The 24,378-nt window shown below is 34.3% G+C and overlaps 1 pseudogene; it reads right to left on the minus strand.

The window, feature by feature from the left end:
- Nucleotides 1-219: 219 nt before the first annotated feature.
- Nucleotides 220-1,562, minus strand: LOC115954196 (annotated as a pseudogene).
- Between the last annotated feature and the right edge of the window lie 22,816 nt (nt 1,563-24,378).

The following is a 24,378-nucleotide window of genomic DNA, read 5'->3' on the forward strand; positions in this document are numbered from 1 at the left end:
TAGGACCATAAAAAACATCAAAAGAACATACTACGTAGACTTGTTCTTACAATAACCAATAGCATGCTCTCCCACTTCTTAAATTTCATACATATGGTACCCACACACACACACACACACACACACACACACACACACACACATATATATATATATATATATATTCTAGTTTACTTTTTTTTCCCTCTAATTATTTTATTACAAACAAAGAGAGCCTGATCACACATCCGCTGATGGTAAACTAAGATTAGCTGGTGGGGTCTCAATGTTAGGCTCAATCTTCCCCGTCATATATGCATGCTTAATAGATTGATCATCTTCATCATGGTAAGCATAAGCAAAACCACCAAGCCTTGTCATATCCATGCCTGCCAACTCGTCATCCCTAGACACTCTTAACAACTTCATTTTATTAAGCAAAAAAAAAGTGGTCCCATTGTGGCCATGACCCACCCTGACACCACCAATATTTGTACAATTGGTGCTGCCAATAGCTACCCTTCGCCTCCCATAAACAACCTGTATGGTCTACCGAGTTGACCCAGATGCACCTCATTCACATATGACATCGTTGCAGACAATCCTGTGAATAAAACCCCCACGCTCCACACACCCACCATGTAATTGTGCTGCCTCTAGTGGGTCATCATATTTTAACTTCTCTGCAAGCTTGTTGCACCCAATCAAAACCCAAGAAGCCACAAAGCACATATGATTGCTGCCCAAGGTTCTAGTACACTGAACACCCTGAGGTGATTGCAGCAAATCCCGCCAGCAGACCATTACAAATGTCTAGCACATTATTCCAATGTCCCACCAATAAGCATTTGCTAAACAAGGTTGTAAGGGCACCTGTGCAACCGGCTAATGTTGTGTTGACAGCTGTCCTCCCAATGACATTCCATTGTAATAAGACCACTATCACTGTAGGATCTCGCTATTGTGAGAAATGAACTAGGTTGAACTCATACCAACCAAACCATAACAAGAATGAACCGAGCATGACTAGAGACGCGCTATGACCACGTAAAGTCTTGGACCTGCCTGCTTGGTCGAACTGGCCAACTCGTGGGCCTTCAATAAATGCACCTCACAAGCCTACTATGCCACCAACCATGTGAACCACTCTTGAACTGGCAAAGTCAATGACACCTGAACTGAATAAAAGATCATCGGTCTGAGTTGGGCTGACCCAATTGTCACTAGGCTGAAACCAATGTGAAACTATAGGGTAAACAAAACCGGTTAAAAATGAAGAGTAGATAAGATAACCTCAAATTGGGTTCTCCCAATAATGGACCCACTAGTAATTCCAGCGTTCTCTGTAGTCTCTAGTGGGCTTAGGATAATCTGTTAGACCAAAGAAGTGGCGGCCAATAAAAGGGATAGAGAAGACTTAAAATATAAGGTGAAAAGATGGTTTTTCTTATATTCTCATATTCATTTTCTATTATAAAAGAAAGGAATCTACAGTCTAAACCATGGTTTTAAAAATGGATTGAATAGACCGGTTTGACCAATTGAACAGGGAATTGGCCACCAATCCAGTCAAATACCCCCATAACTGGTCAATATCAGTAAAAATCGGTCAAAAATCGAGTTAAACCAAGAACTAAAGGTAAATCCGATTTTACCCCTGGTTTGGTTTTTAAAACCATGGTCTAAACTCTACACCAAGATAAATTAGGTCATCGAAAAAAGAAAAATCTTTTTCTTCAATAATCTTTAATTTTATTTGATGTTTTATTCACTTTTATTTTTCTTACTTTTTAAAACTTTTACAAATTAAAGAGCCATTACTACTTCTGCAGTTCTACTACTACAACACATTATTATTCCTCACTGCAAGTCTCTGTCTAGTTGTTCCCTTGATGCTTGACACCAGAGCTCGCTTTCAATCGTTTTAGGCACTTGTGGGTTTGAAAAGTATATATGATAAAGAGATGGGTTTTCAGTGAGCTCTTTCAGATTATAACTTCTTGGTGAGTGTCCTTATATTTTTTTGGTCCTTAGCTGTGTTGGGGGTTTCTTAGATCCGGTGACTCTTTCTTTATTTGGGTTGAAATTTAGTTTTAACGGACAATACACCTCACCCTCAACTCCTTTTTTTTAGAGGGGATGAGGTGAAATTTTCCAAAGACCACTGGAAGTCATTTCTACTTGCTTTTGAAATGTTATTTATTAATCTGGTTGCATATCAGTTTATTAATTCTAATCTGGCTCTGCTGCAGTTGATTGCTACTGCTACTCTTTTTCTAGCTTCAAAGTCTGGGGAGCCCTACGCCCTTAATTTGAACAATGTACTGAGAGCTTCTTGTGAAATTTTTCATAAGCAAGTTATTTCTTTCTTGTCCTATCTGCTTCCCACTGTAAGTTCTTCATAGCTTCACCTCCCACCCCCTCCAAAAAAAAAAAAAAATAATAGTAAGAAGAAGAATATGAAAAAAGAAATTCGGCAAGTTAAATTTGAATGTAAAAGGGACTGAGATGTCTATGATATCCCATAAGAATTTTTACATAATTTGTCAACATGTAAAAACCATATTATGGATGTATGACTTTACTTAATATAAATTAAATAGTCATTTCCTGTTTTACTTTTAATTTTAAATTTTTGTTCTGTTTACAGACTTGATGTTGTGGTATTTCTTTAGTTTTGTTGGTAGTAGTACACACTGCTTGTTAGTTTTGGGGTAGAGATTTAAACACCAATTGTAGTTGGGAAAATGGATTGCTTCTGAATTTGTAAACTTTTGCAAAATAAACATGTTTTTGATAATGGTAGATAGTTGATGAGGAATTTGAGTTCTGGTAACCGTATGTTGCTCAATGTCAACAACTTACTTAAAAGATTTGAGTGAAATTTTCTAAAAGTTTCTTTTCAAGTGCTGAACTTAAATGGGAAGGCTGTAAATTTGAGTCATTTTAAAGCATATCAACGAAAGTATCAAACCTTTCTCGTTAAAATGTGAAAGAAGACAAAATTTTGTTAATATTCTATTCTGTTTTGTTTGTTTCTACAAAAAAAAACTTTGTATAAAGATAATTTTTCAATTTTTCATGTTTTCTAATGTTTAATAACATAAGAAAAAATAAGTAAAAAAAGAAAACAATATTTGGTTAACATAAAAAGTATGATTCTTTTAAAATTCTAACATTTTCAATTATATTGGACTGTGTGTTTGCACACATTGCGAACAATAAACACTGTTCTTAAAAATATAGTGATTGAGTTATTTATTTATTTTAAAAAAATAATAATAGTAATAAAAATGACAAATAATAACCCGAATAATGAAACAAATCCTCACAAAAACCAAGATTGATGCCTCATTAGATTGTCGTAGAGAATTATTGGTCAATCATAAACCAAGATTGGTGCCTCATTAGATTGTCGTCATGCACAAGTGCACAAGCAGCACAACATAACTAACTAATTATTTTAAGCCATATCATCATCAAAGTTTATCTTTAGAATCTTTCTCTATCATTTTCCAATCTGCCATTTCTCTATTTTTTAAACCCACCTTAAAATCATATCCCACTTTCACAGCTTTGCTCCACCTTCACCTTCCATCTTCCACCATAGCTAACCACCATGGAACCAAGTTCAAACAATCGTGAATCGGAAGCGTCGGACAATGGAAGCAACATGTGACTTTCATGCTGCTACTAGAGATTCTTCAAGGTGCGCAAGAAGTAACGTGGCCATATAGGACATTTGAGAACCCAATGTCAGATGGACCTAGCAGATGTGTAAGAATTAATATTCATGACCAAATGTTTGGACTCAGTCTCAGCTTCCAAATTCGGGTCGAATATGCACTTTGAAATCTGAGCTTTCCACCGCAACCCAAGCAGAAGAACAGAGGGTCCGATGTGAACCAAGCACCCACCAAAGCCCAGTTAGGCCAACCCAAACCCATGGGAATGATGCAAGAAAGAAGAAACTCAGCAAGCCACACTAGGAACCAAGAGGATACCACTTCGAAAACCCAAGCAATCCCAATACAATAAGGGAACACTGTGTCCTAGTGACCCTTTCAAACCATGTCTTTATTTTGTGCCCAAATGCTCGACCCCATTGAAGCTCAATCGGTGCTAAGTGCTAACCCACTTTTTTATCCCAAATCCAAGAGACTATTAAGCCCAAGGAAACTTATGACCATGATCCAAATTTTAGCACAAGACCTGGTTCTTGCAAATGGGCCTACCATACCCAAACTCGTAAGGGTGGACCTCACCTCAGTTTTGTACAATCTTATCTTCTTTGAACCAGTTTCTCAACCCGATACAGAACCCAACTTACCAAAGGTAACTGTAAAAACTAAAGAACTGTCTCTCTAAATAGAACTCAAAAAAGACTTCTATTGATTGCAAAAATGATTAGAGAGAACTGAGAATAGACTATTATTATTATTATTATTGATAAGAAGAAATGAGAATAGATACAACCACTAATCTATTTATATAGAACCCTTATATGAGAGAGAAAGGAAAAACTAACTCAAAGTATCAAAAGATTCAAAACTAATTCCCAAATTAAGCAGGAAAAACCGTCATTAACATCTACCAATAAGAGATAAAAAGTCAAGAACTAATAAACTAATAAACTCAGGGATAAAGAGTCTAAGTGCTACGACGCCGTTTCTATAAAATAGTTACTCCCTCCGTCTTAATTTGTTTGCCCTATTTCAAAAATTCAACTTTTTAAGAGAACATCATTTTATTGTCTTATTTGCTTTATAATAATGTATAAATTTCCAAAACTACCTTTAAATAAATTTATCAAAAATAGTTTTGAAAATAAAATAAGTGTATAATAGAAACATTAGTAAATTAATAGTTTTTAATTTTAGAAACAGGATAATATTTTGTGACATTTCAAAATAAAATAAAGGACAAAAAAATTGAGAAGGAGAGAATATTAAATTGACCGCAAAACAGTGTCGAATTTATGAAACTCATAAGTTCTTTGTTTATACTAAACGATATCGTGTCATTGCTGTCCTTTAAAGAATGTGTAAACGACTGCATTTTAGCCTCTATCAATTTTTTGTCTTCAACAGTAACCTCCCTAAAGAGGACAAGGCAACGAGTGACCACAAGAATAGCAGGAGCCAAATTAAATAATAAGACAACACTGAAAGAGTGCAATCATCCATTGAACAGTTGAAGATATGATTACAACTTCTTCTTCTTTTTCTTTTTAATTATAGATATTGGATAGTAATAGTATTCTATTTTGTGTTTCAAAATTATTACATTTGTTCTTCATTTTTTTAAATATATATTAATAATTTTGCAATAGTATCTTAATAATTGCATTATCATTGTCATCTATTATTTATTAGTATTTCATACATTTATGCTAATTAGCTGGAATAGAAATCATCCGTTGTCCCTTTGGGAATCTTTTTTTTTTTTTTTGAAAAAAAAAAAGAAAGGCTTTTGCTGTGCAAATAATTTACTTCTGCTGCCATATGTCATCCTGTTGGTATCTCTGCTGGCTGAATCCAAATATAGGGAACTCATTAATGGTTAGGATTGGCATTTATATATGGTTTACCGTTTAGCTAGCACATGTAAAGTTCCATTTTTAAAAATAGGTAAATTGTAAATTGCACCCTTATATTTTGAAGGTAATTGGATTTTACACTTTGAATTTTCAAATTTTGGATTTTAGCTCTTATATTTTACGGGTGTTTGGATTTTATCTTCTAAAGTTTGGGGGTATTTGGATTTTACACCCTAAAGTTTCATAAATTTTTAGTGTAAAATCCAAATACTAACAAACTTAAAGAGGTAAAATTCAAATTCTACAACGTTAGGGTGTAAAATTGAAACACTCCAAACTTTAGGGGGTAAAATTCAAATTCTGAAACTTCAGGTGTAAAATCCAATCACCCTCAAACTTTAGGGGTGTAATTTGCAATTTACCCTTCAAAAATATATGTACTACTCAAAGTTTATGATCAATTGAAAAGCAACATGAATTACACACACGCATATTCATTCAATTTACACCCACATTTAGGCTATGTTTGGTGGGGTCACAAGCTGGAGAGAAAAGTGGGGTGATTGCTTATTACTAATTTGTAAGGTGAGAAAATAGTTGAGGTGCGTGTTTGGTTGGAGGGGATGATTTTGTGAAGGTTTTGTTTTCTTCCCAAATTAGGGAGAAAGTGGGCTTAAGATGGAATGATCATAAGGGAATGGAAAGGAATGGAATGGAATGTATAATAAGTGAAAGGATTGGAAAAGAAAGGAATGGAATGAAATTAAGTAGCCTTGATTAGATGTTTTAAAATTAAAGAATGGAAAGGAATGAAAATGAATGGAATGTAAGTAATCTTGTTTGGGAGTAACATGGAGGGAATGGAATGAAATCATTTTATAACAATATTACTATTAGAACCTTATTTAAAATAAATGATTGAATATATAGGGGTATTTTGGGAGTTTTAGTAAAAAAATCATTAAATCTAATTTCATTCCCTCCCATTCCTTCCAATTTCGGGGGAATGAAAATCTGAGATTTTTAGGGAATAAAGAGGAATGAGTGTTCCCTCCAATCTATTCCATTCCCTCCCACTTAAACTCCCAAACAAGGGAATGGAAGAATATTCTAAAATTATTCTTTTCATTCATTTCATTTCCATTCTATTCCCTTCTCCCAAACAAAGCCTAAACATTCTTTTTTTTTTTTTCAAACATTAGTTTTTTTTTTCCTTATAAACTAGGTGGAAATACTATTTTGGTCCTTACATTTTGGGACTGTAGTCAATTTGGTCCCTGTTATTTTCAACTTGGAGTCAATTTGGTCCCTACTTTTTAAGTTATTAATGGAAAATGTCAATATGGCAAACTATATGCACTGTTGGCACACTTAAAACTGACGTGGCTTAGAAAATAATATTAAAAAAATTTAACCAACATAAAAAAATGCCACATCACCTAAAAAAATATTAAAATTAGAAAAATGCAAAAACAAAATTAATTAGGCTGAAAATATTCACTACATCCCAAAAGAAATCCATTAACAAGGTCTCATTACACAGCATCATCACCCGTTGCAATTTGTTCGCAATATCAAAATTTATTGGTGTTTGAGGGTTGATTGGGGTCTAGATGAGTTCTTGAAGGTTTTCACGGTGATCTACCGTTTCTAAGTTGTTAGACATGACATTTTGGGTAATTTGTAAAGGGCAGAGTTTCTTGGAGTAGAGCAGTGAATGGATTGGGGGGCATAATCGCATAAGTGGGTCTGTTATGAACACATAATTAAGCAATAAAAATATCAACAATCAAATCTAAGATTTAGCAATAGCATCAATCCATTAAGCCTTCTATCGGCCACCAAACTCATATATATATATATATATACACACACACACACACACACACACACACAAACATGGCTAGTCATGGCAATGTCATCCTAGTTTTGCGCAATAAACAAACTGAGATTTGATGAGCTTGAAACACAACCTCTCTCACTGTTGCATAGTTGGCTGCTTTATGTCTCAAAATTTTGCTTTAAGTTGATTTGGTTTTGTTGCTACGGATGGGTTGGATTGATTTGAGATTTCTAGCATGGGTTCATTTGGGTTTTGTTGCTGCGGTGTGACTGGGTTTTAGTGGGTGTGGATGATTAGTGATGGTCGACGGCTGTTCTTGGGGAATTTGATATCCAGATGGGTTTAAGTGTTTGGTTATGAGGAAAGTGGAAGAAAAGAAGAGAAAATGAATTAGAGATGATTTTGTTTTGGATGTATTTTTGTGATTAGTTGGCAAGAAAGTGAAAGAAAAAAAAAATTTCATGTGGATTTTTCTTTTTTTGATTTAATTGAGGAATTAATTTTGTTTTTTTTTTTGTGTTTTTCTAATTTATATATATTTTTAGGCAGGGTGGCATTTTTTTTTTTGTTCATTATAATTTTTAATATTATTTTACAAGCTATATCAGCCCTAAGTGTGTCAATAATACACATTGTTTACCACATAGGCATTTTCCGTTAGTGATTTAACGGTAGAGACCAAATTGACTCTATGATAAAAATAGCAAGGATCAAATTGACTGCTACCAAACTGTAAGGACCAAATTGACTATGGTCCCAAAATGTAAGGACCAGAATGAGATATTCTTTCCAAAATTAATAAATAAAATTTATATTTTACCCTTACTTTATTTAAAAATTCAATGTCATTCTTTTTTTTTTTTTATAGTTTAAATTAAGAGAAATGCTATATCCAAAATATTTTCACAATACTTTGACAATAAATCTTCAATGGCTGGTTATTATTGGTTAATATTGGTGGGCAAAAAAGTATTTCATTGGTGAATTCAAATTAGAACCAATAATAACTTATTACCTATGATTTGTTGTAGATGTAATACTTCTCTTAAATTAATGAGGGTGGTTTTGGAAATTTGCACCTCTTTAATTTGCACATTCTCTTAGACTTATCAACATCTTAAATGATGTTTTCTTAAAAGTTAAATTTTCTTTAAAGGACCAACATTTTGGAATGAAGAGAGTAATTTTTTTTTATGTAATAGGGTCATGAGAGTAAATTTATACAATCACTATTGTAGACACTTCATTTTGTATCCATTACAACTAAAGGTTGAAGGTAAATAATATCATTTTTTGTTTGAGTGTATTTGAGATGAGATGACATTAAGGGTTGTGGGCATGTGTATGTAAAGGAGTAAAAGTTAAAATGGTGAATGGAAATGCAAAGAGTTTTGTGTGTGTGAGAGAGAGGAAAAGTCTTGAAACATTGAACCAAATGAAATAAATAATAGTTTTGAAATATTGAATAAAATGTAACAAAAAGTAGTCTTGAAACATTAAATCAAAGGAAATAAAGAGTCTCTATTTTTAAATTTGTTCTTATCTCTAATATGGCTTAATAATATTTCAATTATTTTCATAAAGTGCACTACATGATAGAAGCTTATGCTCTCTCGAATGAGGTCTCTGCTTATATATATATATATATATATATATATATATATATATATATATATTTGAGAGAGTTTTAACATATGACATCTACTCCTGATGATAGCTATTTATCATCAAACAAAGACACCAATCGGTTTTTTATATAGACGGGGATTGAATTCTAAACCTCTTATTCAACTATTAGAGACTTTATCAGTTGAGCTAATTAACTAGAAACCACTATATATAATAATATTGATTTGACCAAAGATGTTATATAACATATGCAAATGCTCTTATACAATTTGCATTACTATTAAAAAGGAAAATAATATTCTTAAAAAAAAAAAAGAAAAAAAAAAGAAAAGGAAATAATTGGGGTATGGAAGTATTAATTAATTGGATATCTAGCGAAATAAAATGCCATGCTTAAAAACATGAGCAAATTCACAAACATTTCCTAAGGTTCAGCTTCAACATGCCTAGGCAGGTTGTTATAAATCTTTTTTTTTTAATGCAAACATTTTTATAAAACTTAAATGTACTTGAACTGGGTAAAATGATGCAAACTAAATTTTTTTTTTTAGAAATAACATTATTTCTATAGATTATTAGATATCGTTACTAACCATTAAAAGAAATTTTCATGCACACGTTTCTCTCCCTTTCTCACTCTTTTCAACACCATCGTTTTCCTTGATTTTGTTCTTCATCCATTAGTTCATATGCCATTACACTTAACTGTGCTGCAGCTTTGTAGTACTATTACTTACCAAAAAATAATGTAAGAACTTGATCACCGAAACCTCCCCACATCCTTAGTAAATACTTTCCTATTGTGCATGTTAATATTCATTATTTCTTATGAGCTAGTATTATTGTTTCTAGTATTTTTTTATTTTATATTAATGTTCCATCGTCTTGATTCAATATTCTCACATTTCCACAATGATTTGGTACACTTTACTTCCTTCTATCAATAGTCCTAGGCAGCCCAAATTTGTCGTACATGAGAGTTTTTTTTTTTTTTTTTTTTTTTTTTTTTTGTTTTGATCAACTGCAAAGGAATTTTATTGAGAAAGAAACAAATTGTTAGGGTCATATTTTATCGTAATTGGCTAATCCTTTGAAAAAATGCACTTTAATTGTAATTGGGTTGATCTAAGATGGGTTTAGTACTTCAAGAAACATGTTGTTCAAGTCAAGTATTAAAGACATGAAAACTAGTCTAAGAAATAAGTGAAGAAAAGTTGTTCATTAAGTCTCGACAAATAGCTCGACAAATGCCTACTATCAAGACTTAATGTGAAGCTCGATAGATAGCTCAATAGCAACTTGATCTATTAAGATTTACGATTTTCAGTTTTCCAGATCTAAAATTCTGCCTAGACTTATGCAATTGTTTAGGGTTTCTTTTCTCACAATTATAGACATATATAAGGCTTATTTTAAGAGCCGCCAAATACGAATATAGAGACCAAGAGACCTATTTTCTCTGTGTGAAGCTACTGCGTTTGTACGCCATAGAGTTTTGTAACTGAGTGCTTCCAGATCTTCATTGTTGATGAAGTGAAGAACTTTATAGCCAACAAAGTCTGTTTAAGTTGCTGGAGTTAGTCACTTACTGAGATCCGTGCAAAGGGTTAGTCACAAATTGGAGGTTTGTGCATCAAAGGGAAAGAATGCTACTACAAGATCAAGTCCAATTAGGTATTGGAGCAAATGTTCAACTGTAGGTTGGTATTTCGAGATATGCCAGGGTAATTGGTAAGATTTCTTATACTTGTAACTACTTGATTGTTGATTAGTGGATTCTTAGAAGTAGTGACCTTAAAATTATCCCGTGAGGTTTTTTCTTTGTGAGGTTTCCCCATTTATCAACAAATCACCATGTTAATTTATTTTTTGCTACATTTAATATTTTTGGTGATTTGTTGGTGCCTCCATGATTTGCATGCAATTGAACATAATTAATCAACTTAGGTAAATTGAATTAATTAACCGAGGTCAAGATATCTTAACCCCACACAAATCAAATACAAAATATTGGCTTACTCCAACAAAATGACATTACAAAAGGATTGAGGAGCTAAACCTAAACCAAAGGAGTTAGCTAGTCTGTTACACAGAGACCAAGTTGCTAAGGTGTGGGCCGTAACATTAGCTTCTCTAGGAATCCAACCAAATCAACAGTTTGGTATTAATGTTGGCAGTCAGGGTATCATGAGAAAGAACATAAATCCTCCATGTGTCTGAGCTGCCTGGTGATATGAGAGTATCTACTAAATTCTTTGAGTCACTTTCTATTGTCACACAATTAAAACTCTGGTCAACAGCAAGCTGAGTAGCGTAGTTGATTGCTTTAGCTTCTGCTTGGACAGGAACATTGGTTTCCAGACACTTTGATAGAGTGAAAAGCAATGCTCCTCTCCAATCTCTTGCTACTAGGGCTATATAGGAATTGTTCTCTCCAATTGCTGCGTCACATTTGTCCTTAATTGTTCTATACTCCGCCCTTGTTCACTTTGTACTCCTGGGAGGTTTCTTGAGAGTCTGGTTAGGCTCAAAAACAGGTAAATGTTCTAGATAGCATCTCATGAGACTTTGGTGTTCTCTATCCACATTTATCTTTAATCATTCAAAGACCATTGAATTTCGAATCTTCCAAATAGCCTCTAGCACAAGAGTTCCATATAGGAGGAAAGATGATCTCTCTTGTTGGGATTGGATCTCTATCATTGGAGGGGATATTAGGAACTCAATGAGCTGGATTGTGGATGAGAATGCCAATCGATTAGCTCTAACACCCTAATTACTAGTGAACCATAGAGCTCTTGCAAAATCACAGAGAATAAAAATATGCATTGGAGATTCAGCTTCCGATTCACATAAAGGGCACAATTGACTGGCCTAGGAATTAAATCGGTGCAGTTTGTCTCTAGTGGGGAGGATATTAGCAGCAATTCTCTAGAGGGTCATTTTCATCCTTTCATGAATATTTAACTTCCACATCTTTGCCCAGATACCGTCAGCTCTTTCATTGATTGAAGAACCACTATGGAGCCAATAAGCCGATTTAATTGAGAAATTTCCACTTAAGGATTTAACCTAGATCCAGCAATCCTCTGTAGGTCCAGCTCTAAATGGAAAAGATCTAATGGCTTCGGCAGACTGTTCATCAAAGAGGGTGTTTAATTTTTCATCACCCCAACTCAATCCGTTGGGCTCCAAAAGATGCGAAACAATTAGACAGCTTTGTGCATTCAGTTGTCTTTGGCACCAGTTTGAAGTTTGGTAGATCAGGGACCTATGGGTCCTCCCAAGTGCGTATGCTTTCCCCATTGCTAACTAATTTACAGGCTCAATTCAAATTAATTGACTTGGCATTGTTGATACTCTTCCAAACCCAAGAGGCTTTTTTTTGGAGCGTATTCCTAAAGCCAATTCCCCGCCCACTCTATATTTGGCTTTAATAGCTTGAACATAAAGGCTTTGTCCACCAAGAAACACCATACTGCTTTTGACAACAAAGCTTGATTGAAATCATGGAGGTGCCTGAAGCCTAGACCTCCATGATTCTTTGGATGACATAGGTGATCCCAAGCCATTGGGGTGAATTAATGGTTGGAGTTAGTTTTTGGGTTCCACTAGAAATTACGTATTAATGCATCCATCTCCTCACAAAGATCTTTTGGAATCTGAAATTTTGCCACTGCATAGGTTGGGGTTGCTTATGCTACTGCATTTATAAGCGTTGCACATCCCATCCAGGACAATCTCTTGCTCTTCCACCCACTAACTTTTGATTCAATGCTTTCCTTTAGATAAGCAAAATCTTTCTTTTTGCTTCTGGAGAAGAATAGGGGGACTCCAAGATATTTTTCACCTTTGGGTAATAGTTTCAAACCCCTTTGGTTCCAGATCTATGTTAGGAATTGGGAATGAACTCCATGAGAGGAACTTAATCTTGATTTCTCTACGTCAATATTTTGACTAGAAGAGGCACAATATTTCGAGAGACACTCTGCCATGGCGCTAACTCCCGCTTGTTTAGCTTTGAAAATTAGAATCACATCATTTGCATACACAAGCTTTGTGATTGCTAGGCTTGTACGACCAAGTTTACCTCCATTGATTGCCCCATTGCAAACAACTTTATTGATTAGTCTGGCTAACACTTCTCTACCCAATATGAATAGATAGGGGGATTGCGGGTTGCTCTGTCTAAGCTCCCTTGTAGGAGTCACTATTGGGCCAATGCCTCCATTAATGAGAACAGTATACATTGATAGACTATATCAATGAATTGCTGGCGAAAACCCAAAATTATTAAGTACTTATGCAAGGAAAGACCACTCAATTCTATCATAGGCCTTTTGAAAATCAAATTTCAGCCCCAAATATCCCTGTTTTTTCTTTGTTTGAGAAAAGGTATGCACTACTTCCTGAGCTAATACAATGTTCTTGGCGATATTTCTGTTAGGGACAAAAGTGACTTAGGCTGGTTCAATCAGCGTGCTTAGTATTGGTCTGAACCTAGCCACCAAAATCCTTGAGATAACCTTACAGCAAAAGTTGCAAAGGTTTATGGGTCTGAATTGAGAAAATTTACTGGCACCTTGAGTTTTGGGAATCAGAGTTATATACATGTGATTTAGCTCTCTAAGCATTCTTTTATCTCTTAAGAAACTGCTCACCACTTTGATAACTTTCTCTCCAACAATTAAACAGAATTTTTTGAAGAAAAGCCTAGGCGTACCATCAGATCCTCGTTCTCTTCTGGCTCTATGCAAAGGGAAATGAGGTTCTCTAGGTCTCTGGGGAGGTTAGGATTCGAGGAACTATATAATTCTTTGAAGTGTCTTTCAAAATATTTCTCTGTCTTCTTTTTCATAAACGTGATTCCCATTCTCAAGCTTGATTTCTGCAATGTTGTTCTTCCTTCTTCTGATTATAGTAGAGGCATGAAAGAAATTTGAGTTGCAATCCTCTTCGTTCAACCAGAGTTCCCTAGATTTCTGTTTCCATTTAATGTCCTCCCTGGCTTGCCATTCTTCAAGTTCTAAGAACAAATTGGCTTCCTTCTCCAAATTCTCTTGGGATGGGCTGCTAGCCTGCTATGTTGTAGCTTCTCAATCTTTTTCTCAATTGCAATTATTCTTGTTTCACATGGCCAAAACTGTATTTGTTCCATCTTTTAAGTTCCGAGCTTGTGTGATAAATCTTCCACATTAATCTATAGCTATAGAAGCCTTCAAATTGTTTCCTCCAGGCTGTCACCACTTCAGCACAGGAGGGGTCATGGATCGACATCGCCTCAAATTTGTAAGGCCTATTTTGGTTGTTAAACTCCATAGTTGTGTCCATCCTAATGGGTTTGTGATCTGCAGATGGGGCTATCAAGTGCAAAATTCTTTCCTTTGGAAATAATTTTTGCCACTCCTGATTGCAGCAGCCTTGGTCAAGTCATTCCATAATTATAGATGAGCCTCCCCTTTTATTGGACCAAGTGAAGCGTGGGCCTATAAACCCCAACTCAATTGTCCCTGCATTTGCAACAAAATCATGAAAAGCTTTATGAGGTTTGTTGTGGCTAGAACCTCCAAACTTGTCATCACTAGCACTTATACTTTTACAGTCTCCCACTAGTAGCCAAGGCCCAGCAAAGGAGGTTGTGATGCTAGTAATCAAATTCCAAAATAAGCATCCATACCTCAGTTGGTGGATCTGAGTAGATTAGACAAACAATCACATTCTTGTTGTTGAAAACTACCTCTAATTCAACACCTCCCTTCTAGAAAAGAGGCAATCCACCAGCTTTACCTATCACATCAACACTAAAGCTTCCACCAAATCGAAGATTTTCTTGAATTTTTTTTATTCTTGAAGCATGAGCTTTTGTTTCAAAGAGGAATACAATGTCAAGATTTTCTTTCTGACCCAACTTCTCAATGGCTTTAGCTTTCGGGGCTCTACTAGCATCCCAACAATTACGGGCAATGATCTCATCGCAGGGTTGATTTTACTGGGAATTATTGGGAAAATGAGGATAGGGATGATGAAGAGTGTTGTTTTTGTTGGGAACTATTGGTAGTTTGAAGAATGCATTGAAAGTCAAAAACACAAACACCTGGTGTGCATGTGGTTGTCAGTGCTTTTGGGTATAAAGATATGGGTTAACGAAAAGAAATAAATGAGAGAAATTATGGGAGGGTGCAAGAGGGTGAACACAAAAGCGAACTAGTGATATCATTGAGATTTTTGTTCATCAAAAATGATTGTTGGATAGTAACAGATGCTGGTGTTAAAAGCCCAAGTATTGAAGGGAGTATAGTAGAGAAATGGAAAAGAGCAAATAAGAGTCCCCAAAGAGGACCAAAGGAGACCTAGACAAAGCTAAGGGAAAAAACTAGCACTCGCCCAAAGATGACACTGCGAGGTAGAGGCTTATTACTAGCTGCATGTTGTACTTGAGAGTTAGAATTCTAAACCAACCATTCTGTATAATTTCAAATTATGGTTAATTACGAGTGACTTTTTTTAATTTAATTTTAATATTCTTTGATAAACCTTAAAGATTCTGTAATCTGAGATTATTTATGATCATTCTTATAATTTTGAAAAAGTTTAAGATAGTTTAAATGTAAGTACACTCCTGAGAAAAAAAAAAATGAAATATGTTTACTTAAAAAACACCCAAACCAGAGCTTACATAAAGTCAAACACCCGTTCCCATGCCTTTCAGTATAATTAAAAATTGTTAAACTGTCAATCAAAAAAAAAAATTTTTGTTAATCTGGCAGTGGCTACGAGAACAATTGTAGCCATAAGAGATTCATGATTTAGGACCACTGATAAATTCTAAAGAAAAACACATAGAAAAAAGTGATTATGTAAGCAAAACAACTAAACAAGTAAGTTAGGTCTTCAAATTATCTGGTAAAACTTGATACAGTATTTGGTTATAAAATAAAGAAACCCAGTTGCCATTTCTATAAGATATAAGTGATTAGATTCTTATTGTGAGGTGCGCACAATTGTTAATATATCATGATGGGGTCTAAATCAAGTAAAGATCGTCCATAATAGTTGTCCATAACCAGAGCATGTTCACAAGCCTTTAAAAGAAGAGAAGCTCCGTAAGCATGGGTAAAGCCAGTGAAGCAAGAGCACACTCGTCCAAGAAAGAATAGTCATTTATGTTGCAAGGGCATGGAAGACCAAACAACACTTGGTTAATTTTAAAGAAAACTTTCTAATGGATTTGATATGATTCGACCACGATTCACCATTTCAAGAACGTGGGGAGGATTCCTCGTAATCCGTTCCACTTTCTCCATTCTCTCTATTAACTCTACATATTCCCATAATGATAGTGGATCCGAGCAAATAGACCCACTCCTAACTCTCTATAAAAGGATCAAGTCACATTTAACCAAGGTAAGTTCAATTATTCACTATTTCTCATCCTTGTGTTTTAGAGAGAAAACTGACTTAACAGTCAGAGGGTCCTTAGCTGGTTCACACTGGTCACCCCTAACAATCCTTTCTTTTTCTTCAGGTCACCAAGCCATCACTATAGCTTGAAGCATTTTAGCCTACTGATTTTCGTGCATCATCATATCACAATCTAGTTTAAACTTTAAATTAGCATCTACATAGAGATTCTTTGTGTCTAGAACCATTAATTACTTTTGAAGTTGCAAGTTGGCATTATTTGTGTGTGTTCAACAACTTGAGTTTTTTTTTGGGACCTAATAACCTGATATTAAAATAAAATTAAAAAAAATAAATAAAAAAACCTTAGAAAATGTCAAGTGATGATGCCAAAAATCACCAATTAGGTCACTCATCCAATCCAGAGCTTTTGACAATCTTGTAAAAAAATAGGGTTGATCGAAGAGACCACCAAGTTGTGCCCTCAGGGGGGAAGGGGAGCCTCCGATGCTTAAGTCAAAATTAGCCCATATATATATTGTATATAAATAGTAGTTTTGTAGTAGTTTTTGACATACCTTAGCAAGTGAGACAAATTGTCCCTTTTATAGGTGACTTAGGTAGCTGTTTGGATATAATTGTAGGTGATTATTACCCTGAGTATAACAGTCATTGTATTGATGGGAGTTTAAGGACGATGAGTAATGGTTGTATTTTAATGCATTGAATGTACTTGAACAGTTACATCTTTTGCTTTGAGGGCTTTTGATGATGCAAGGTCGTCCATTAAGGTGGACGACCTTAATAGTTTTTCTAGACTAATCATTTGCCCCCCATTCCCGAGTCTGGTTTTGTCTTGTACTAGTTAGGCTTCGGGAATGTTCTTGACTTGTTTAGATTCAGATTTCTTTGTCTTTCCATTAATTTATTCTTCAAGGGTGGTGCTTTATCTTTAACAACTTCGTAGTGTCTGCCTTTTCAAGGATCTTATGGACATTTGGAGGATCATTACTTAATCTTGTGAGCAAGCTTTTTTTTTTTTTTTTTTTTTTTTTTTTTTTTTTTGAATGACCATTCTGGATGCCCTCTACTGAAAATGTGAGTGAGTATTTTTGAGTGCCCATTGCTTTAAGTGGATCTTTTTTAGTGAGGTTAAGTAGGCTCTTTAAACAACAATCACTTGGATCGATTTCGTACGAAGTTTAATGGCCTCTTTAAACAACAATCACTTGGATCGATTTTGGACGAGGTTTAGTGGCCTCTTTGAATGACGATCACTTGGATCAGTTTTTTTTGGACGGTTACTTCTTGAGTAGATTGAGGATCACGTGGATCATTTTTTGAAAGGTTACTTCTTGTGTAGACCGACGATCTCGTGGATCGGCTTTTGGACGGTTACTTCTTAAGTGGACTAACGATCCTATGGATCAGTTGTAGGCCATTGCTTTTAATGGGCCATTTTGGGCCATTTCCTCGAATGGGTTTTTTGGGCCTTTACATGATTTATATTCCTGTTGGGAGAATTTGTATCATTATGCTTGTTGTATGATTTATATTCCCATTTGGGTATTTGTATCATTTTGCTCATTGTATGATTTACATTCCCACTTGGGAAATTTGTATCATTTTGCTCATCGTATGATTTATATTCCCACTTGGAGAATTTGTATCATTTTGCTCATCGTATGATTTATATTCCTGCTTGGAGAATCTGTATCATTTTGCTCGTCGTATGATTTATGTTCCCTCTTGGGGAATTCGTATAATTTTGCTCGTCATATGATTTATATTCCCACTTGGGGAGTTTGTATCATTTTGCTCGTCATATGATTTATATTCTCACTTGGAGAATTTGTATGATTTGTTTCTAGAAAGATTCCTTATGCTATGTTGGTTTGGACCTTCTTGAGGCCATTTTGTTATCTGCATTAAGTAGTACACGCACTTGCCAAAATTCGGTTAAACAAGAATTTTAGAACAATTCATACATGAATAATTAGTTACCAATGGTCTAGTTGGGCCTTTTTCTTACTTTCTTGTAATCCTAGAGTTTTACCTTTTTTGTAATTCATCTGGTAGTACATAAATTTTTGCATGAAACCTTACTAGGTGTAAATTTTATAGACGAATATAAAAAAGATAAAAGAAAATGTGTTACCTTAAATGACAACATTATTTTTTCACATACCTCAATCTTTTTATTGTTGGGATCTTTTGACAAGCTCATTTCTTTTTAAGTTGATGAGCTCTTCTCTTTTTATGATTTTTTAAGCTTAGCATGATATTTCACGTTAAAGGCCTAGATCTCTTTAGCTTTAATTTTTTGAAGGCTGCGTAAAAACTAGGCCACATTGTTGCCCTTGTTCAAACATAAAAGGTGCAGTTCTCATTTTTCACATCTTTGATGTGAATGCTCTAAGCACGATAAGCTAAGCCCCAAATTGATTCCGTGCGTGTTCTTAGGCTATAGCCTATAGTAGCCATTCCAATGGATAACATTGTCTGAATCCAAAATTTACAATTCATGACATGTGGTTTTTCACGAGTCCACCTTTCCATTTGAAGCCACAAAATGTACTTCATCCACCTTAGACGCTTATTAATAGTGGGTTAATCTACCTATCCCATTGCCAAGTCATCTCTCCTTCCTTCCTTCTAGCGATGGCCATACCCATTAGGTAATGAATATCCAACCCTACTCAATCCAAATATTCTGGTTAATACCCAGTTCTTAATAGGTAAAAGGAAATTGGGTAGGGTTTGGATATTACCCAAAATTTTCAGGTAGGGTTTGGATCTTACTCATTTACCCTTTATTACCCATTCAACTAATTAAACTAACCCAAACCCTACTTAACCAAATAATTATGGGTAAACCCCAACCCACCTAATAATCAAAATGACCAAATTGCCCCTAGAACCTAAAAATGATCAAAATACTCCTAAAATCCTCTAAAATTGCCGAACTGCAACCTAAACCTAAAAAACGATTGAAATACCCCCCAAACCTAAAAATTAGCAAAATACCCCCTAAATCTAAAAAAATGACCAAAAGACCCCCAAAATTTAAAAAATGACCAAAATAAACCCTAAACCTAAAAATGTCTGAAATACCCTAGAACATAAGAAATTACTGAAATACTCCTAAACCCTATGAAAATACCAAAATACCCCCAAAAACTTAAAAAATACCAAAATACCCTTCTCTAAACCTAAAAAATAATAGAAATACCCCCTAAACCTAAAAAATGGCCAAAATACCCCCGAAACCTAAAAAATAACTAAAATACCCCCAAAACATATAAAATGACCAAAATACCATCTGAAACCTATAAAATGAAAAGAAGAGCCCCTAAAACCTATAAGATGATAAAAATGCACCCTAAACGTAAAGAATGACTGAAATAGCCTTGAAACCTAAAAAATGACCGAAATATCCTAAAAGCTTTAAAAAAAAAAAAAAAAAAACAAAAAAAACGAAATACCCCCCAAAACCTAAAAAAGTACCAATATACCCTGACACCTATAAAATTACCAAAATACCCCCCCAAAATCTTAAAATTACCAAAATACCTCTGAAACCTAGAAAATACCTAAATACCCCTAAAACCTAAAAATGATAAAAATCCCCCCATAACCTAAAAAATGAATGAAATACCCATAGAATCTAGAAAATGACCAAAATAACCACAAAACCGAAGAAATAACCGAAATACCCTCAAAACTATAAAATGACCAAAATATGCCCAAAACCTTTAAAATGACCAAAAATAACCCTAAACCTCTAAAATTACCAAAAATACCCTAAAACCTATAAAATGACCAAAATAGCCCTAAACCTCTAAAATGACCAATATACCCCCCCTTCAAAATATCTAAAATAACCAAAATACCCTTGAAACCTTTAAAGTGACCAAAATACCCCTAAACTTGGAAGATGACCAAAATACACGTATTTCGGTCATTTTTTAGGTTTAGGGGGGTATTTTGGTAATTTTCAAGTTTCAGGTGTTTCGGTTAGTTTTTAGGTTCCAGAGGTATTTCGGTCATTTTTTTAGGTTTAGGGGCATTTTGGTAATATTTATGTTTCGGGGGTATTTTAGTCAAATTTTAGGTTTCAGGGGTATTCTGGTCATTTTTTAAGTTTATGAGGGTATTTTGGTAATTTTAAAGTTTCAAGGTTATTTTGGAAATTTTATAGGTTTCATGGGCTGTTTGGTCATTTTTTTAGATTACGGGGTATTTTGGTCACTTTTTAGGTTTAGGGGGGGTATTTTGGTAATTTTTAGTGGTTTTTTTTTTTTTTTTGTTTTTTGGTGATTTCTAAGGTATTTTGGTCATTTTAGAGTTTCATAGGTATTTTGCTTATTTTAGAGTTTCATAGGTATTTTGCTTATTTTAGAGATTTTGCGATATTTTGGTCATTTTAGTGGTTTTTGAGCATAATTGGTGATTTTAGAGATATCAGGGGTATTTTGATCATTTTGGAGGTTTAATGGGTATTTTGCTTATTTTAGAGATTTTGAGAATATTTTGGTCATTTTAGTAGTTTTTGAGCATATTTGGTGATTTTATAGAAATCAGGTTTAGGTAGGGTATGGATATCCATGGGTAAACAAATTGGGCAACAATTGGGTATGGATACTAACTAGGTAAGGTAATCGGGTATCTGTGGATAAATTAATTGGGTTGGGTATGGGAATACCCTACCCATACCCTACTCATGGCCATTCTTACAAGTGCCTTCTACTTAGCTATCTCCATCTGTACCTCAGCCCAATTCCTCTGTCATAGCCAACTCTATCGCTATTATTCTAGGTTTTTTCTACTGCACTTATATTACAAATACAAATTCTCTGTATCATTTATTGTTTTCCATTTTATATTCCACCAATCACAATTTGTCATATATTTGTTTAACTTTCCTTATAAAATAGTCAAAGTTTAAAATGGAAAAAATAAATAAATAAACACATGGCAAATTATGATTGGTGGAGTATAAAGTGGAATACAAAAAGTGGTAAAAGAAATTTATATTCTTATATTACTTTTATGGGTTTTGCTAACGAGTGCCCTTAGGGCACTCATTAATAATTCACTTTAGGAAAGTTTTGATATTACTTTTATGGGAAATGAAAAAAACTGTCACAATATTAATTAATTTTTTTTCATTTCCCATAAAAAATTTCTTTATATGGATTATTAACCAGTGCCCTAAGGGCACACGTTAGCATTTCCCTTTATAATACAAGTCCAAATCTTTTGTCTCATTTTACCTGCTCCACTCTATACTCTACCAATAAAATTTTTCCACATGTTCTCTAAATTAATTAAATTCTAATTTTATGCTTTTACTATTTGTTGCCTAAAATAAATAACAGTAAAAAAAAAAAAAAACCATCATGGTCAAGACAACCCCATAACTGGTCCACCACCACCACCTTTGCCAAAGGCAGGAGCAACATATTGCCGACGTCATCAACTACGACCAACCACCATCACTACCTTGCCAATGAAAGTAGCAAGAGTGTCAAAACTTATAGAGAAATAAAACCTCAAATCAAAGGAAAGCTTTTTCTCTCTCATATTGTTGTGTCTCTCATGGATTTTCAAAATTTTCTTGCACTTTCTCTCTATTTCCTTTTCCTTTTCTATCCTCTTGATCCATCTCATTCTCCTATCCAATTGCCTAGATGACTTGGAGACAAGAAAATGCATCTCTCTCTCTCTCTCTCTCTCTCTCTCTCTCTCTCTGTTTGTTGTGTATGTGTTTGTGAAAATGCCACTGAGAATGATTTGAATTTGATATGATTTTTCACAAGCAAGGATCAGTGCCTAAAACTTAAGAGGGGTGGTTTCTTTTAAGCTTTTATCCCACTCATCCTACGTCTCTCTTTGTGTTTATTTTGAGAAACTTCAAGTTGTGGTGGTATGGGTGTGAACTAGTGGTAGTCAAGGGCGGAGCCAGAAATTTTTCTTTGGGGGGGCCGATTTGTGTTGCTAATTTATTAGTCTATACAAACTTTTATACATATACACAAACATATGTATCTATACACACACAAAAAATTAGTATATTTCATGATGAATCCTTAAAACTAAATGTTTCATAGAATTAAATTAATCTTTCACCATCTTCCATAGTGAAATCCTTACAATTTTCATTTTCAATATAAATTACCAAATTGTCTACCGTTGTGAGTAAAAAAATTTCAATTAAATTAATGAAGTGTTCAAAGACATAATTGATCCAAAACTTTAAAAAATATGAGAACACATTTTACCATAAAAAATGAATTTGAGAAACAATACATTCTCTATAACTACTAGACAAATTGGACATTTTTTTAAAGAACATTATTGGACCAACTCAAATAGTTGGGGGGGGGGGGCCAAGTCCCATTTTTGAGGGCTAATTATTAAATATTTCTATATAGTAAAAAAAAAAAATTCAAAAATTTTGGCCACCTTAACATGTAGCTCCGCCCCTGGTGGTAGTGGTTGGCTCGACGTTAGCGATCTGTGCTGGTCGCAGTGTGGCTGGTTGCAGTGGTTGGTCAGCACAGACGTTGCCAACAAAGGTATGGTTGTGGCCTACGGGATGTCTTGGCCTAGGTGGTTTGTTTATTTTAATTTATTTATTGTTGTTTATTTTAGGTAACAATTAGTATATGTTTGGGTATCGATTAAAATAAACAATTAGTATACGTTTGGGTATCGATTAAAATCATTGTGTCTGCGTTTTTGGCGTTTCAAGCACGTGAACACAAACCTATCAGTGGGTCTCGCGCAATGTGCATGGGACCCACTACCTATTATCATGTCCAAACACAACACTGAAATGTGTCACATCAGTAGATCTTGTACATTGTTCATGAGACCTACAAATCTCTTTTTTCAACAAATTTTTCATCAAAAATGGGTTCCATAGTTCTATTCACACATTTAAAAATTATTTTGTTACAGTATTTTCAGTTTTCAGTTTTTAGTTTTTAGCAAAATAAATGGTATCCAAAGATTCCAAACAAACCCTTAATAAAGGCATAAAATTAGAATTTAATTAATTAGAGGGACATGTGACAAATTTTTATTAGTGGAATATAGAGTAAAGCAAACGAAATAAGACAGAAAATTTGGACTCGTGTAATACACTTGGTTATTATTATAAAAGACAAACATTGTGCTTTATTTTATACCATTCAATACTACGTCTTTCCGCCCTTAATAATTACAATGCTACAAGCAAAGTACACATGAATTTTAAAAAATAAAATAAAATAAAAAAACCGAGAAGGAAATATAGAAGCTACGTACCTTTGTTTAGGATACCAAATTATCAATGAAGCAAGAACTGGTTGCTCTCCGCTGCGTATACCTCCATTCGGAAGGCTGAGCAACTGAGCAAGGACAGTCAATTTGGTGAATGAGAATAAATGTGTAGGACAGATTATATTGATCTTTTCTCTCTGTTTTTTTGCTTTTGAAAGTGAAGGAAACAAAGAGCCCAGTTGAAAAGGCTATAACATCGACAAGGCTCGACCTTGCTGTAAGGCATTTCATATCACTTCTGGTAGAAGACACTTCCGTTATAACAAGACTCATTTTTCCCTTTGTCCACCACTCACTTAAAAATAAAGAATTAAGTATAGAGCAACTAATCAAAGTACCTGTCTCCTTCGCGCCACAACGTTGCAAGTTGTTTTTCTACTCGCTAATGTGAATCAGACTTTAAGGTGAAATGTTGGAACTGCCAGAAACACTTTTTTTGGTCCTTTTTAAAAAAAAAAATTTATTTTTGTGGGGGAGTAGTAAAAGTAAAACCAAGCTGAGGATGAAATCTCAAAAAGTAAAACAAAAACTATATGGTAAAGTGTAGGAAGTATATTTTTTTTTCTCTGTTTTTAGAAATGTCGTAACGTAAGACCAAATTAAGGAAACTCACAATGAAGACTAAGATGATTTTTTTATTTTATTTTATTTTATGTAA

This window comes from Quercus lobata, chromosome 1 (genome assembly GCF_001633185.2).
Source record: "Quercus lobata isolate SW786 chromosome 1, ValleyOak3.0 Primary Assembly, whole genome shotgun sequence".
NCBI lineage: Eukaryota > Viridiplantae > Streptophyta > Magnoliopsida > Fagales > Fagaceae > Quercus > Quercus lobata.